Raw genomic sequence first — 18628 nt, 5'->3', positions numbered from 1 at the left:
CTTTACCCCTTTTTCTGGAGGAAAACGGAGGCTGGGAGCAGCAGAGTGCTCGGAAATGAAAGTAATTCAAGTTTGAGATGGGCACCCCTGGATGAGCTGCAATAAAATGATTAGTTTGGGAAAGTGGGAGAATTGCTGTTACGGAGCAATTAGGAATTGTACTTCATTGTAATTTTGAACTTGTGCAGCACACTGCCAAAACTGATTTTTTTGCTGCAGTGCTTAAAGTTATTTGTTTCAAATGAGGAGTTTTGCAGGAAAATTAGAGCAGAGAAAATTTGCTGTGGACACACCCAAATTTTTTTTTTTTTTTTTTTTTTTTTTTTGTGATTTTGGATTTCATGCAAAACTGCTCTTAAACAATGAGGTTCTAAACACGGTCCAGGAAAACACGAGGACAAGCAAAATTAAAAGTCGAATGTCAGTTTTATTTTTGAATTTCTTGGCTTTTCTGATGGTTTCTCCTGGCATAATTAAAACATAGTTTCCAGCATTTAATTTCCTACTTCTTTTGTAAAGAAAAAAATTTCCATAGTAGGGTTTTTAGGTTTGTTTTTTTTTTCTTCTTTTTTTACACACACACACTGCAACAACTCCAGATACTGTGGATCATACAAGTCTGGTATTTACACAGGTTTATTATAAGGTCCGCCATGATATTATGAATATGCATAATTAACAATATTGTAAAAAAATAATTGCAGATTTAGTGATTTTGATTTTTTTTTTTTTTTTTAAAGCAGTAAAACTAAAGTGCCTTTAAAGGGCTCAGCCATGGTATTTTTCACAATTTCAAAATCCTTTTTCTCCTTGGCTCTTACTATAATGCCTTCCTGGAGTTTGAATGGAAAATCTTTTTTCATAATTTTTTGGGGGGTTGTATTTTTTTTTTTTTAATGCTGTTTTGTTCCTCTTGTTTTGCTGTGCCGGGGGTGCCTGTGAGTTCTGGACTGTGCACACTCTGGTTTATTATTGTAGGGTTGCCCTTGAATACTGGGGTCTTGGTATTGATCTTTTTAAAAATAAATAACAAAAGAGCCCTGAAACGTGCATTGTTTCAAGAAAAAAGCGATATGGGAGAGAGACATGGCCCTTCCACCCAAAAGTGGGGGAGGGAGAGGAAGGGAAAGATTAGGTCAACATTGAGTTTTACCAACCTTGACACAGTCTCCTCTCTAAAATGGGGACAAAATAGCAAGATGGCTGGCTCCACAGCTGCAGCAGGTTTGGGTCTTTTTTTTTTTCTTTTTTTTTTTTTTTTTTTTTGAAAAAGCCATTTTCAAATTTTGAACTCGGAAGTGAGTTCCTGGAGCTGCTGGGCACCCACCCTCAAATGATGAAATCCAGGTGCTTAAAAAAAAAATAATTAAATTTAAATCCAGACTAAATTTTTAAATCTGAATCTCAAACCCCTGAAAAGTTGGGGTTTTTTTCAGCTTTTTTTTTTTTTTCCTGTTTTGATTTTTATTTCACTGTAACTTGATATTTGCTTGAAATTAGGCAGGGGTGGCTGGTGAACTGAGGGTTCTGGGGCTGGCTTTCACCCTCCTCCCCTTTATTTGTTTCATGTTTTGGGTTGATCAAAGGCGGCCCTCATCCCAAAGCTTTTTTTCAGCAAATGATGAAGCAGGTAGCAGGGAGCCAGACCCAGAGCAGCCATGGTGCAGTTAGAGCGGGGTGGCACATAGGGGTAAAAATTACACACAGTGCTGTAAATGGGATTAAACAATCCTGGAGAATATTGTATTCATGGTTTCATCCAGGAAGCTTTTAACGTGGTGGCTTTTCCATATTCTTACACTCCAAGAATTCCCTTCTTCCAGCTGCACCCCGTAACTTTCACTGACTCCCTGATTATGCCCAAAGAAACTGTTTAGCTGTAATTTTTTTTTTTTCCCAATGTCTCATACAGTTTTTCCAAATGGAGATCTTTTGATGCGGCTTTTCCCCTGCCCAGCCCCGGACCCTCGCCCTGAGATCTGGGGAGCAGCACCGTGACCATGCTTTGGGATGGGGGGGGACATATGGATGGGTGCTGCCTTTTAATGACAAATCATGGCATATATGCAATTTTGGGTCACAATGACAACAGTTCACAGTTGTATCTTCAAAGTTTATCATGCCATCCTCAAGGCCCTGGGTTCTGTCTGGTTCACCCTGTTTTCAGCTGTGGTGGGCATAAGTGAATTTTGTGGCAGTATTTGAAACGGGTTTGCGTGTTGCATGGCTCCTCTGCAGGGATGAGAATGCAATGCCATAGCACTCAGCTGCAACTTGGGGGGATGCTGTCACACCGTAGGTGTGCGTACCGCAACCTTTCCAGTCTTTAACTCTGTGTATATCAGTTTCTTTTAAACAACGGCTTCTATTATATGTTCCGCCAGCGAGGAAAAGCTCCGCTTGAGGTTATCATGGGTTTCTGGATCTAACCTTCCGGTGCACCTGCGTCCTTCCAGGAGAAACCTCCTCCTGCTTGGAAAATTTTTCATAATTTTTCACTGCAGTCTGCTTTCAGGGGGATTTATTTTTTTTCTTTGCTGGAAAGTTGATCAATATTTATCATTTTAAAAATTGCTATTCGGTAGCCTGGAAGGGGGAGGGGGAGGCAGGGAGCCCGGCAGAGCGATATGAACAGATTTCTTGTGACATAACTGAAATTTATTTTTTAAAAATAGAAAAATGTCAAGTAGCTCATCCTCAGTGAGGATGAAAATAGACATATTCTCACCCCTGGATGAAAACGGACATAATATTATTAAAGTAGTAGATAATATTTACACAAGCACCATATAAAACCTTAGGACGCTATTCGCATAACTCCAGAATAATTTAAATATATATTACTGCCATAATGCAATGCCGTGAACGGTTCGGTTCATGGGTGCAGTCACGTGGCACTGATGATGCACAGTCAAGTTTGCAATTATGCAAGCGCGGTCGTGAAATTGGTGCTCTAAAAGTTAGGTTAATTTAATTTCTTTTTTTATTTCTTTGGGCTGAAACCTGCTGTAAGGCTCGTGCTGGTACAGATTCAGGACTTGTACCCATTTCTTTGGACGCTGTGCCTCTTGAAGGATTTAGACCTTCCCACTGTGGCGGTGTGGGGCTTGGTCCCTGGTGCCGGCTGTTGGGCTGGTCCTGGTGGCACAGCTCCCTATGGCCCAGCTCCCCTTCCAGCATCCCTGGCCTTGCGAGTTGAGCCACCGGCGTTCTCAGCTTGAGCATCTTGAGCATTGCTCGGATTTCAGAAGTGGCATGGTGCGGGCATTATCCATGTAGGGGAGCGTGTGGTTGCCCAAGCCCAGTAGCTTCTGTGGGACTCCTTGCATGCAGGAAGGTATTGCACATGCAGAAGTGTGTGCTGGATCCTGCCTTAACCTGCTGGTAGGGGACAGGGCACTGCAGGTGGCTTCAGTTCACGTGGAGATCCACGTGAGCAGTTATTTGTGCACTGGTCGTGCTGGGGGCTTCCAGGAACAAAATGCCATAAAGTGGACAGGGTTGGTCTCGCAGTCGCGGGGAGCTGCCCATCACCACGACTTTTGTCAGAGGTGCTGTTGGCAGGATTGAGCCCTGTTTGTATGAAAAGTGGGGACACAAAGGGGAGGGCGAGGGGGAAGAGGCGCCTGGGCAGGGACTGTGAGCGCGGCTGGAGGTTGTGGTTGCTTGTTGGTAAGGGACGTGGGTAAATGGCACCATGAGATACTTATTTCTTGTAATTCCAAATTTCTGAGCAGTTAAAACTCTAGCGTTATATATATTTAGAATTTCGCATTTATGGATTCAGTTTGACCAAACTGTGTTTTCTGGGGAAGAAGTTTCTAATTTTTAAAGGTCTTTTATGGATTAATTGCTAGTCATCTGCCTCCTTTTTGCTTTTGTTTGGTTCCTTGAATGTCTCTTGATTATTTTGTACTATGTGATGCCAATTTAGTGGTTAACTAGTATGCAAACTACATCTGGACGTGTTGACTTTGCATTAACAATCATTGATTTGTCTGGAGCAAGGGAATAGAAATGAATGACGCTGTTTCCTGTGGATAGTATATGAAAAATAACCATTTGCGATGTGTCTTTCATCGGCTCTGGTGCAACTTGTCACAGCAGCTCTGCCTTGTCAGCAGTCGTATGAGGGCTGAATTTTTAAGCCATGGCACCAGGAGTGCGAAGAGGGACCTGGGAAGGCAGTGGCACATGTTGTGCAGTGAAGGGGTTGGCTACGTGCCCTGCGTGGGAAAGGCACGGTACGTGGCTCCTGATTACCTTGGTTAGCTCTGGTGACAGGGGGAGTGGGGTAAAGTTGTAGCAGAAAGGGAGTGGAAAGAAATTAATATATATAACATCTGATATACAGCATACATAATATATAGAGAGAGCTTTTCACTTGGGGATGTAATCAAGAGGATGCAAAATTTAATAATGATAAATGATAAGCATCAGATTGAGTTGATGGGTGGCTTCAGCAGCAGTTGGTTCTCCGCAAACCTGTGGCCGCAGTGGCACAGTTGGCTCTGGCTGGAACAGTTTGGTGCTTCCCATCTGCGCCTCACCTTGGGGAAGCTGAGATGCACCCGTAGCTGCTGCATGTTCATGTGAGCCGTGGGATGTAGGAGGCATTGCTACCCTTGTGTCTTCTTCAGAAGAAGGGAAGGGCTGGAGGAGATGCCCTTTCTGTGGAGCAGATCCCTTCCCAAGACATGTGTGTGCTGGAGACATCAAGGCTGCCATACCCTGCTCCTTGGATGGGGTGTCTATAAAGATAGAGTTGCTTTCCCTTGGTTGACATTGGCTATTTAGACCTTGAATCTATCCTCCCATAGTCCTGGGCCTTACTTGCTGTCTCCTGTTGAGTGCTCTTGTGGTTGGTGCGATGGCGATCCAGTTGAGCCTGAGCACAGGTCTTCCTTTTGGGCTGGGGTCAGCAGTCTGGGCTCTTACCACACAGAAATTGCTTTGCTGGCCTCTGAAATGTGCATTGCTTGTTGGATACCAAAAATGATGGACGTAGGTGACCTCCTGTGATGCGGGTTTCCTACACCAACTACTGAGCATGAAAACGCACGTGGAGGTGCTGGGCAAGCTGCGTGATGGCTTTGCTGAATTATATGGGCTTTAATTATTTGAGTCTCTATTTGTTGCTCCCAAAGTGAGCAGTGTAAGACGTGGCAGAAAAAAGGGGTTAAGTAGAGAAAATCCTCCTCTGTACTCTTTGAAAGTGCAACTGCAAAGAAATTTCTTATTCAGAGTGGTGTATTTGGGGAAGGAGACGGCATAGAGTGTGCGAGTTGTGGAGAAGTGATATTAGCAGGTTAGACTCTGTACCCCTACTTAAACCACCTCTGTACCCATATAGAAGAGTTTTTGTGCTCTACATTTTTTAGTTTTTTTCAGCAATCGAATGGCAGTTAGCTCAGGTTCATTGGCTGGTCTGTGAGCACTCATGCCAGTACGCTGGAAGCTTTTCATCCGACTGGGATGCTGCGTTAGGTGGTTCGGGGAGCAGCACAGGGCATGTTGTGCCCAAACCACCTAACTGGCTGAACCCCCATGCTTGTGCCTCCATGGGTGTGGATGGGCCTGGGCACCTTGGATGAGGTGCGAGCAGAGGTCCAGGCTCCTGCCAGGTGATGAGACCTGTGGTTGATGGAGCTGTGCTGCTGCCAGATAAGCTGAAGGCCACGTGGCCCATTTGGGGGGAAATCACAGAGCTCTGGGTCAGCCCCATGTGGAGGGCATAGGGTGGCCGTGTGTGATGCCTTTCGGTGGTGGGACCAGTGTCACTGTACCAATTCCTCTGCTAGGGTAGCTCTTCTTGGGCGTCTTCGTCTTTATTTCTCTCACCTCTATTGCCAAGGCACTCTTCAGTGTGCGCTTAGAAAGGTTTAGCTGGTGTGTACTGTACCTGCAACGATTTAATTATATGGGCAAGGCCTTCCTTGCTTGTAATTTACAGTACTCCTGTTTGTTTTGCATCTGTATTTGGCTGGCGTAATGTGAAAAATAAGGCTGGAAGTAGAAAAGTGGCGACTGGAGATTTTGCCTGCGCTGATAATGTGCTGACACAGGGAAACGCGGACGTCGGCACGTGCAGAGTCCGGGGGCTGCCGGAGCCGTCGAGGAGTCACTGTATGTATGTATGAGGGATCAGTACGTGTGTGTACGTGTTTATGCATATGGATGTGTCTGAGGGACTCATTGATGGAGCGTGCAGGTCTCCAGTGAGTCTGGGGTGCTCCCATAACATCCTCATAAGGAAGCTCACGAAGTATGGGTTGGATGAGTGGACAGTGAGGTGGATTCGGAACTGGCTGAATGACAGGGCCCAGAGAGTTCTGATCGGCGGGGCAGAGTCCAGTTGGAGGCCGGTAGATAGCGGAGTTCCCCAGGGCTCGGTACTCGGCCCGGTCTTGTTCAACTTGTTCATCAATGACCTGGACGAGGGGATAGAGTGTACCCTCAGCAAGTTCGCTGATGACACAAAACTGGGAGGAGTGGCTGATACGCCGGAAGGCTGTGCTGCCATTCAGCGGGACCTGGACAGGCTGGAGAGCTGGGCAAAGAGGAACTTGATGAAGTTCAACAAGAGCAAGTGTCGAGTGCTGCACCTGGGGAGGTCGAACCCCATGCACCATTACAGGCTGGGGGATGACCTGCTAGATAGCAGCTCTGCTGAGAGGGACCTGGGAGTCCTGGTGGACAATAAGCTGACCATGAGCCAGCAATGTGCCCTTCCTGGGAGTCCTGGTGGGCAATAAGCTGACCATGAGCCAGCAATGTGCCCTTGTTGCCAAGAAGGCCAATGGTATCCTGGGGTGTATTAAGAGGAGTGTGGCCAGCAGGTCGAGGGAGGTTCTCCTCCCCCTCTACTCTGCCCTGGTGAGACCCCACCTGGAGTACTGTGTCCAGTTCTGGGCTCCCCAGTTCAAGAAAGACGAGGAACTCCTAGAAAGAGTCCAGAGGAGAGCTACTAGGATGATAAAGGGACTGGAGCATCTCCCCTACGAGGAAAGGCTGAGAGAGTTGGGCTTGTTCAGCCTGAAGAAGAGAAGACTGAGAGGGGATCTCATCAATGCATACAAATATCTTAAGGGCGGAAGTCAAGAGGACGGAAGCAGTCTGTTTGCAGTGGTGTCCAGCGACAGGACTAGGGGCAATGGATGCAAACTGAAACACGAGAGGTTTCAGTTGAATATGAGGAAGAACTTCTTCACTCTGAGGGTGGCAGAGCACTGGAACAGGCTGCCCAGGGAGGTTGTGGAGTCTCCTTCTCTGGAGATATTCAAAGCCCGCCTGGATGAAGTCCTGTGTAGCATGCTCTAGGTGAGCCTGCTTTAGCAGGGGGGTTGGACTAGATGATCTCCTGAGGTCCCTTCCAACCCTTACGATTCTGTGATTCTGTGATTCTGTGATTCTGTGTTGGCTTCACACCCACCGGCAAGGAACTCAGCAACGCTGGGGACAGATAACACAGGAGCTCAGTGAGCCATCGGTGTCCTCTGTGCTGTTTTAGACATTCGGGATGTTATCACACAAGGTTCAATATCTCAGCAACCAGTAGAAGTGAGAATAGCCGTGTTTGTCGGACCTTTCCATTGGCAGTGGGCTGAGCGGGGCTCCTGCTCCGCACTGTGAGGGGCCACTTGTGGTCACCTCCCAGTGCTGGTGCCCCGATGGCATTGCCCTGTTCCCAGGGTCTTCAGGTTTTAATACTTGTTGTGATTTCATTTTACTAGATACACTCAGGCAGCAAGTAATTTTTTGGAAGTTAATTTTTTACTCTGTGTGGGTGTTGGTATCCTTTCCTGCCCAAAAATAGCAGCAAAAGTGAGTTTTCAGAAGTTGGGTGTGCTTGTGTTGAAGGCCCATCATTTAGGTTCTGCTTCCAGTATGTTGAGAACAATTTTAGTACAAGTATTTAATTGCTTTAGACCTATTTTTAGAAGTATTAAACCTCAGTTTTCAAAACTCTGCAACCAAAGCCAACAGCTCTGCTGGTGCGGGAGGGGAACCTGGAGGAAAACCTGAAGCGACGTGGGTTGACGACGTGGGAGCAGAGCGTGGTCGTGGTCCTTGGCCAGGGCTCGGGGTGCTGTGGAGCCTTTGGGGTGCATGGTTGAAACTGAGTTGTCCATATTTTGGTGAGGGGTTTGTTTTTTTTTTTATTACTATTCTATTTACTTAGCTACATGAAGGGAGAATGAATGAAACCCTATTTCAGCAGATTTATACAATTTCTTACATTAAGTCTGCAGACTGTTGGACATAGTTTGGAAATGGAGCTGAGAGCATCCTGGAGTGTGCAGACGGCCCTGGTAAGACCCTGGCTTGAAACCCAAGAACAGCTACTGCTTTCTGGGTGTAAATCTGTCACTTGAGGTCTGATGCGCTTTAGTCTGTGGGCTGCAAATCCTGAGCTTTTACCGGCATTTGTTGTATTTGTAATTTTGAGGGTGGGAAGGGAGGGTTGTAAGGACACAGGATAATTATTTGCTGGAAACAAAATACCTCTCTGAATTTCTGTATGTGTTTTTGAAACCTGGGTAGGGAGGCACAGCTGGATTTGGATCGGGCTGGTGGCAGAGGGGATCTGAAAATCCCCTTGGGAATCAGCGGGATTTCTCTTTGCAATCAGGTGATGCCGTCAACAGGAGCCCATGTCAGGCTCTTGAGATGCTCAAGCGCATCCTTGGGACGACAGTGGTGGCAGCGACAACTGAGGACGGGTTGGGACCTGGCGGTTGGTGGCCCTGGGGTTGCCAGGTGGGTGCTTGGCCGTGGGCATGAGCCGGTGGGACCGGTGCGGGCTGGCAGGGCTGGAGATGAGCTTCGCCAGTGAAGGAATTGATCATTGAACACCGGGAAGACTGTCCCCGTGTGGGTTTTGACTCTGTCATGTTTAAGACTGCTTTGGGGCATGTGGCCTTGGCTATCTGGTTATGGTTAATACTGCTGAGGCATGCTACGTATTAACTCTGAGGGACGGATATTTTTACCTTCTTGTCTGTCTTTACTTTGGAGGCCTATAAATTTGGCTGTTTGGTGATAACAGCAGTTAGAGTTAGTGTTTCTCCTTAATTGGGTTTGTTAGGACACTGCCAGAGAGACAGCCTTGGAGGGGGACCCGCTCTGCCGAGAGCCAGGGAGCACCCTGGGCAAGAAATAAAGAATGCAAATGTATCCAAATAAGTTGCATTAGGTAAAGGCAAAATACATCCGGAGCAAGTTTGCAAGGTCCAAGGTGTATTGGACGTAGTCTGAGAGCAGCGATGCGATTCCCGCTCCTGGGAGCGGCTCACAGCCGTTGGAGGGTTGTAGGCATGAGCCCGCTGGAACATCCTCGATGGAAACGGTGGCGCCATTTGTAAAGGAGAAAAAACACCCCAAATTGAGAAAAATAAGAGAGTATTTTCTTGAAACCTTGCATGTATTTAATTTTTTTTTTTCCCCACTCCTCACTCTTAATTGGTTTAGTTGCTAAAAAATAGATTTGCTGAGAATGCCCCATGTGCTTTTGGTTTCTGATAGTGCTGAGAAGACAGCAGTGACACGTCGTGAATGTTTGTTTGCCCGACTTGTAAATGTTTGTGCTTTCCTCGGATTATGAAGAACTCTTTGGCCTTCCTACGCCAGCATAAACTGTGTTTGTGATGGTAGTTCATTATGTGATATTTAAAATGTATAAAATGAAATGTTCCTGTCTACTTTAAGCAGACATATGTCTACGTTTTACAAATTAACCTAATTAAATATATATGTAGAAATTTATGATATTCAGCTCCTAGCATAAGGTACGCAATTAGCATCCATGGAGCCAGGAAGGAATTTTCCATTTGTATCTCGACTTTTCCTCATAGGATGTGTGGTTTAGTGTTGGTTTTTTTTTTTTTAATCTTCAGTGCTTTAATTTTCATTCTGCTTAGGAATTCACTTAGGGACCAGTCCTGCAGGGATTTAGGCTTGTGGTTGCATTTCCCCACAAGTAGCTTTGACTGAAGTCAGTGAAATGGTACCTAATTCCTGTAGTGCAGCCCTACCCCTTTGACTCTGAAGGACGGACGGATTTCGTTCTAAGAGACTATTATCAGGAGCAAAGTATCATTCTGGAGGAAAAATGGCATTAGAATATTTACATTTTTCAAGCTTCTTCCTTCCTCCCACCCAAAAATAGCAAAAAAAAATTATCTGTCTCCTCTGGATTTATGTCCTTTTCAAGTGTTGGGCCAACGTTGTTTCCAAAACACACCCTCGCTCTACCTTAACTCTCTATGGCAAGAGAGCCCTTACGCAATGAATACAAGGAATATATTCCGTTAATACATGCTTTCATGTAGAAATATTCTGGCACCAGGAATAATACATTTTAATTTCTTTTCTGCCAAGTGCCGTGGGTTTTTGTTTTTTTTTTTAATATTTAAAGTTTGATCACGTTATAATAGTTTGTTATATAAATAATCATTTGGTCTATTTTGCATATCAATAGTTGAGTTCATTTTACTCACAAAAAGCCTTTTTTCCCCCATAAACATGCCCACTGTTCCGTCCCAGAAGGTACTCTTTCTTAGCAAAACCAGCGAAGTAAATGACGTTCCCAGCTCAGCTATTTTAATGATCCCACAAACCCAAAAAAGCAGTAGGAAATTTTTCAAAAGCAAACTGCAGAAACATTTTTTTGGGGACATCATAACTTTTAAACTTATTGCCCAATTATTTTTGTTAGATTTTTTTTCCGAGTAGACATCGCAGCGAGCTGTAAACTTGGAGAATTTGGGACTGTTCTTTCTGGAGATCGTTTAGGGGTTTCAAACGTGACCCAAAGCTGACTTGAAGAGCATCCCCCCGCAAAGCCAAGGACCCGGCGAGGACCCACACTGGCTCCATTACTAATATCTGTATAAGAACTATTAATAATTCTGCATGGGGAAGGCGAGATGTTGGATCATAACCATTTTTTGCCCTCTTGGACACCTCTGTGAATCCATCCTCCAGTATTTTCCTTTGACTTTCTCCATTGCTGTGTTACCCTGTCCCTCTATTTCAAGGCAGAGGAAATTTTGCTCTGAGCTCCGGCTCCCTTTGTGCGAGCTCTCTGCTCCAGTGCTGTCTCAGCTGGGGGCCACTGGTTTCTCCTACACTCCCTAGATGTTTCTGTGCCCTCTCCCTTACAGGGGATGCCTTTTTAGATGAGGTGCTGAAGCCGTCAGCAGCTTTGGTTCCCGTTCCTCCATCACTAGATGTTGAGTGGCCACTGACTACATAAATTAGAAGAAGAAAACAGTATTGCAAACTCATTTTCTGAGTTTTTTTGTGAGCCTGCAAGCCTTGCCAGCAAGCTCTGCAGGGCAGGAACTGTCTTATACCCGTCCCCCGTATAACTCCAGGTACGGGACAGATGATTTACTAATAATAGCTTTATTTTCCACTCTGGCAGGTAATAGCATCCAGCTGTTTCTTTCTCACGTCTGCTTCACAGTGCTGTGCCCACCCTTTGGAGGCTCCTTGTGTCTTGTCCCCAGGACGTGCTGCAGCCCCTCATTGTGTGGATTTTCAGCAGCCTGGCGTTACCGACCGCCGAGGCGATGATTTGGATAATTACAGCGCCTGCAATTTATTTAGGCAAATAGGAGCATGAAAAATATTTGCTTTCCCTTGCCCATGGGGTTTATTTTTGGGGTTTAGCTTTGTGCGTTGGGAAGCAACAACCAGCTGTCCGGCGTGCCCCTTCTCCTTGCCCGTCCCTGGGGGGCTGCTGGTGGACATCCTGTATGTGCCACGGGAGTTTCTCTTGCTGGATTGCCCTTGTCGCCCACCTTCGCTTCCTTTCTTCCCACTTTATTTCTGCAATCGCTTTCGAGGTGGGCACGCCAGAACTATGCAGAGTGCTATGGGCGCAGCTTTATGCATCGGCACATTTTCTGTTTCTTTACTCGTAATTAGTTGTTGCCTTGCTGGCTGCCATCGAATGCCGTGCTCGCGCTGCTGGAGAGGTGCCCTCAGTGTGCCCTCGATTGCTTTTGTGAATGCTAATGTCTGATTTCGATACCTTGATTTTGTGTATGTCGTTGCTTTTCCCCCCGGTGTATTCCTTTCTCCAAATCTTGCTCTGTGCACGGAGCAGATGTCTGCGGGACCCCACTGTGATAACGAACTATTTCTGCCCTTTATTTTCCATCTTTTAATCAGTTGTTAATCAATGAGATGACTTCTTACTTTATCCTGTGCATGTGAAAAGTATTGTGAGGGTACTTGCCGTAAGAGCCTTCGTAGAGGGAACTTGTCGAAGGGTTTTTGGAAATCCAGGTATTCCACACCGCTCGCTCATCCTGCTCTTCTTGCACATTGACTCTTGCCAACGGTCCCCATAGTGGCATGAGTTACGACTATTGACACAAGCCATGCCAATTCCTGGTGTTTCTTTTTGATCTGTGTGAACACTGATTTTTAGTTTTTATGCTTTTAAGTACTGTTTATAGTAATTTTTCTGGTACAAAACCACAGTTCTGCAGTTTGGAGTTCCTTGGATCTCTTCTGTAGCTCTTCTACAATGGTGGGATCACATTCATTACTTTCTGGTTCTTAGGTACTGAGGTTCCTAACAGTGATTTTGTGGTAGTGAGGTAATTTTAGTAGCTTAACGCCTTTCAGACTTTCGGATGGATACTGTCTGGCCCTGTAATTATTTTTTTCCTGTTAATTTTGCTAGGCAGGTCTGCATCTTTTTTCTGGTGGCCCTGCAGTTTGAGGCAGATGCCCAGCTGATTCCTGGAAGAGTCCAGGAGGGGAATTGCGGAGCACAAGTGAGCACTGGTGCAAAGAAGTTGAATTTCTATGCTGTGGTTTCATCTTTCTTCAGTGCTTGATTTGCACCAGAATCTGGCAGGCTTCTGGTGCTTTTGTGGGTTTTATTTTTTTAATTAGGTTTTATTCCTTCAGTGACCTGTTTCTCAAAGTCTTCTGGATTGTTTTTTTACAGCTTGAAGTGTAGGTTCCTTGAGTTTACATTCTCCTAATTTGGATTTCTTTCTGAGGGTGTCTTTTTGTTTCTAATGGCCTTTTCCACTCTGCTGTTAAATTACGCTTATTTGTTTAACAAGCCCCCTTGAGTAGGTGATAACCAAGTTCTCCAAGTTCTCCACCTCACCCCAAGCCCTTTTAGCTGCTCCATTAATGCTCTTTCAACACGTTTTCCTGTTTCAGTATCCTTTTCTTTAGTTAAATGTAGCTTCATGGACTTTTTTGTGTTCTGAAGACTTTGGCCACATGGTGGGCTCTACAGCAAGGCTGGGTTTTGGTGATTATCTCACGTCTATGGACCTGTTGGAGCGGGGCCAGAGGAGGCCACAAAAATGATCTGAGGGCTGGATCCCCTCTGCTACGAGGGCAGGCTGGGAGAGTTGGGGTTGTTCAGCCTGGAGAAGAGAAGGCTGCGGGGAGACCTGATTGCGGCCTTTCAGGGCTTAAAGGGGGCCTATGGGAAAGATGGGGGGAATCTTTATAGCAAGGCCAGTTGTGACAGGACAAGGGGCAATGTTTTTAAACAGGGTAGATTTACACTGGATGTAAGGAAGAAATTCTTTACAATGAGGGTGGTGAAACACTGGAATGGGTTGCCCAGAAAGGTGGTGGAGGCCCCATCCCTGGGAACATTCCAGGCCAGGTTGGACGGGGCTGTGAGCAACCTGATCTGGTTAGCGGTGTCCCTGCTCATGCAGGGGGGTTGGATTGGGTGACCTCTAAAGGTCCAACCAAAGCATTCCATGGTTCTGTGCTACCAGCCCCAGAAAGTACAGCAAGGCTGAGGGTGGGTTGAGGGGCCGGTACCTCCATCCCTGGCAATGCCAGGGTTCCTCCTGCTTGTGCCAAGGCTACTGTCCATGAACAGCAGGGCAGGACTTGGGGACAGCTGGGGACATGGTGACACAGAATCACAGAATTGTTTAGGTTTGAGAAGACCTTTAAGATCAAGTTAACCCTGCCATCCCACCACGAAACCCTGTCTCTAAGCACCTCCTCTGCCCGGCTTTTAAATACCTCCAGAAATGGTGTGGGGAGAGGTCCTACACAGGACCTAGACCATCATTTCTGCATCAAACATTCTTTCACATTTGCAAGTCTCCATGGGATTAATTGACTTGTATCAGGACTGGTGTGGCCAGCAGGAGCAGAGCAGGGACCACGCCCCTGTCCCGGGCACTGGTGAGGCTGACTCTCCCGTGAGGGAGCAGCTCTGAGCACAAGGAAAGGAGGCTGAGGAGAGACCTTATTGCTCCCTACAACTGCCTGACAGGAGGGGGGAGCTGGGGGTGGGTGGGTGTTGGTCTCTAGTCCCAGGGAATGGGCAATGGGATGAGGGAAGATGGCCTTAAGTTGTGCCAGGGCAGGTTTAGGTTGGACATTGGGAAAAATTTCTTCCCCGAAAGGGCTGTCAAGCACTCAAGGGGCTTCCCAGGGAAGGGGTTGAGTCCCCACCCCTGGGGGTATTTAAAAGCTGGGCAGAGGAGGTGCTTAGGGCCAGGATTTAGTGGTGGGATGGCAGGGTTAGGGGAACAGTTGGGCTTGATGATCTTAAAGGGCTTCTCCAACTTAAACGATTCTGTGATTCTCTGAATTCTCCTGTTACTGAAACTGTTTTCTGTCTTGGTAGAGACCTGCAGCCTCTCTGGTATTCCTTGATATTTTGAACATCCTTCTGTGTTCACAGATGCTGTAGCTGTACTCTGCCTTTCTCGGATGGGCTCTCAGTCCGTAACAGTTCTCTGCTACCTACTGACACAATAATCAGGTTTCATGTATTGGACTGCGCTTTGCTTCTCTGTCAACAGAGCTCCATCATTCCTACGTAATTTGGATATGGACTGTAATGCCTTGAGTCTTTTGTTTCCTACCTGAATTTTTATGAAGTTTTTCAGGGATACAGTCCATTTATGACCTCATCACTAGAAAATGCTTCACTTAAACTGGATGTTCTCCTGCCCTTGTTTGATTTTCTCAGGCTTTAGTTTAAATAGGCCTTTATATGCTGGCATCTGTTTTCATTTTGGTTTTGATGGTGCCTGGCTTTCTTGTAGGGGCTCTGTCCCCTTTGGCGTAAGCCCTCCTTCAGATCACATCTTGCAACCCTCTTAACCTGCCTGGCTGTAGCAGTGGGTCCTTGTGGGATTTCACAAAAAGGCCGTGGGGGTCCTGTGTTACACTTTTTCAGGATCTGTTGTCCTCTGTGTCATTTGCAGGTGCCTTTTTTTTTTTTAGCAAAGGATGGTCTCTGCCGTGAAATGAGAACCGTAGTCTGGGTTTAAAATTGTTTGAAAAATCAGATGCCGCTTGCGTTGTGCAGGACCCTGAGCTCCCCTCTCCTGCCTCCTCTCCTGCTGGCCACCCTCCCGCACGAGCAGGCTGAGCTCCTGCGTGAGCCGGGCAGTGCTGCGCTGGTGAGAATTAAAAAAGAAAAAGGAAGGGGAATAATGAAAGGAAGAGATGACAGTTATCCTTGAGTTAGAAGTTATCAAGTGCAGAAAATTGATAAAGGAAGTTAAAAACACAAGGGAAAAAATCTGTGACTGTCAGTGCAAGGAACAGTGAGAAAGTATTTGTATTAGGAACAAAAGAAATTCTAATAATGGTTTGTGTAGACTTATCACGACTGAGGAGAGGTAAAATGCATAATAAAGCAGAAAAACTAGACATGTTTAATAAATATTGCTGTTCCCTATTTGAAGGAGGAGGTATGATACACTTGCAGCCCATGTGCAGAAGAGCTTTCAGGGCCAGTGTTAACCAGGGTGGGTGTTGAGCAGAAGCTGGGAGTTGGGAGCCTTTTCCAGCCGGCACATGTGGATGATGTTCACTGGGGCTCCTGCGGGATCTGGCTGTTGGGTTTCCATCTTTATTTTCTCCTGTAAGGAGAAAATTGGATATTGGATATTGTGAGAATTTTCCAGAAAAATTGGCAAATGCTGCTGTTGGACTGTCTTTGCCTGGCCTCAGTCTGGGGATGAGGGCTGACAAAGCAAAGGAGTGCACAAAATGAAGAGGAGGAGGTGATGGGAATAACAAATTGAGTTTGTTCTTTAGCAGAAGTGATGGAGGATGTATCATTTGCAGAGCTGGCAAAATGTGTTGGTGTCATGCACCAAAACACCCTCTGGTAGCATCAAGCTGGTGTTCACAGGTTGTGAACGGGGTCTTGGATGACCATGTGCATCGCCAGTGGCCCCATGGGGTCCAGCTCCGCAGTGCTGGGGGCTGACGGTTGTGCTTGAGGATGGCTGAAGGGTTGGTGGAAATGAGGTGACGAGGGAGCGTAGCTGTTCACCGGGATTTGGGTTGCTGGTTAGTCTCTAGCGGATGAGCTTTGGTATGGTGGATCATAGGATTTGTCCATCTGGAGGTGAGAGCTGGAGGGAGCGCTTTTGGGATGGGGAGACCAGAGAAAGAGCGGAGGTGCTAAACCAGGCTTTGGGGTGGGAAAGGGACAACTGCTGTGTAAGCAATGACGCTGAGCCTGTGGGAATGGGGTAACACAAACCACAGGGGTGCAGGATGAGAGCGCTACATGAGAACAGCTCTTCTGTCTTCTGCTGCTCATGCTTTAATGCAAGATCCCCATTTTCAGTTCTCTTTTTTTTTTTTTTTAAGAGATGTTGAAAAGTTGGAGAAGACACAGACAACATGAGTAGAGTGAAGCGGTTTGAGGAGTTGAAGGAAGTACTCATTGGTATTTGTTCCTAAACATTCAGGGTTGTGCACCATATTTTGGGAAACTGTCCCTGACAATAAGAGTTGGGGTGGGGGGAGGAGAAATATCCCTTGTTGATTTTTATCTTGATGGAACCAGTTCTCCATGGGTTTAAAAAATGAAAAAAAAAAAAAAAGGCAGGTACCAGAGCCCTCCGTTTTAGCAAACTGCGTAGCAAGAAACAATACCTGGAAGCTGGATCCAAACATTCAGATGACAAAATGAAGACGCAAAAATATTTTTAAGAGTAGGAGGTGGAAATTTTGAACAGCAGGGGAGATTAGCTATTAGAACAAACTACCAAGGGAAACTGTGGACGCTGCATATCTCGATGCTGTTGCTTATTCTCTGCATCTATGGAATATGTGTTTCAGAGTTTTCTGGCAGAGCTTAGCAGTTAGACAGGGGAGAATTGCTGTTATGTTATAAAGAATGGCTATTCTGTGGTTTAAACAAAAGATCGCGCGTTCTCTCTCTCTCTTTTGGTATCCTGTTTCCCAGTGTCCAGCAGCAGATGGTTGGGGAAGGCTTATAAGGAACAGAGAAAATATTGAGTGAGCCTCCCTTTAATATATTCTCTTGCTTCTGCCGAATGGACCCTCAATTTCCTTCACTTCCAAACCCTAAGGGATGCTCCAAAACCTCCTCTGCCAATGTCGGGCCATTGCACGTGCAGGCACACACCCTGGCATAAGCCCTTGTGTGAAACCGAAGTACTTGCAACTGCTTTTTCCCCTCTAGTAGAGATATAACTAATGAAATTCGTAGGTAATCTCCTGTAACATTGAGCACAAAAGGCTATTTGTTTACTTTTTCAGGCAGGAAATGATAATGAATAAGGTACTTAGGGAACACATGGGACGCAGTCATTAATAATCTGCTTAATATTCCTAATGCAGAAGCGATAGGCAAAGCAGTGGAGAGAAGTGTGCCTAAAGCAATATATAAGAATATGGATTTTTCTCGGAGTGCTTCGTGGTCTAGAGGAGGCTTCGTTCCCTCTCCTAGATCCAAGGGAAACATATTGTAGAAAAAATGGCAGGTATTTACAAACTGCTGTTGAGATCAGAGGATATTTCCCCCTGGTTAACTCTGAAATTAGGCAAAAAGCAGCAACTGAGCTGAGGTGGCTGAGTGAAGATGTAAACAGTATTAGAAGCAGTAAGCAGTAGGCTTTTAAAAAGTATAAACATTCTGGTAAGGAGGAGGATAGGAAGATCTATTAAAATAAGCAGAAGGCAGTTAAAAGGATAATTAGGAAGGCAAAAAGAAATAGAGAAGATCTAATTGCTAAGAATATTTTGACTTCAAAGGGTTCTTTAGATATATTCAGAGCAGACAGAAGCTCGCAGAGGAAACTGCCCACTGAAGATGATGATAGCAATTGGAGGCAGGAGATAGGGGAATAGCACATTTGTAAAGGAGCTATTTAATGCCTCTGGTCGGTGTTTTGTACCTCTGGTAGGTGCCCAGCATACCTGCACCCAGCGCCCAGTTTGTGTCACCTGATGGGAGCTCCATGACCAGCAAAGGGAGTTGCAAAACACTTGGGCACGTTCGTTTTGTGTGGGTATTGGTTTTAAACCAAGAGGTCTGTGCAGCTTGCCAAGAAGCCTGAAGTATTCTCGTTGCACAGCAAAGAGGCCTCGTTGCTGCACTCACCTGCTGGGCATAGAGGTGACCTCGTGCCACAGCAGCCTTGAAGGATTAGCTTTCTCTTACGACTTTCATGGTTGTCAGGCACATATATATATATACGTACGTGTGTGTCTGTGTATGCATATATTTGTATATATTGTGTGAGCGTGTATATAAAAATATTTTGCACAGAAACACAGAGCTTGTCATCTGGAAGTGGACATTCCTGGTAAAAATTACAATTTCTGTGTCTTTGTG

This window comes from Egretta garzetta, unplaced genomic scaffold (assembly GCF_000687185.1).
Source record: "Egretta garzetta isolate BGI_Z169 unplaced genomic scaffold, ASM68718v1 scaffold143, whole genome shotgun sequence".
Classification (NCBI taxonomy): domain Eukaryota; kingdom Metazoa; phylum Chordata; class Aves; order Pelecaniformes; family Ardeidae; genus Egretta; species Egretta garzetta.
This window is presented reverse-complemented; position numbering follows the sequence as displayed.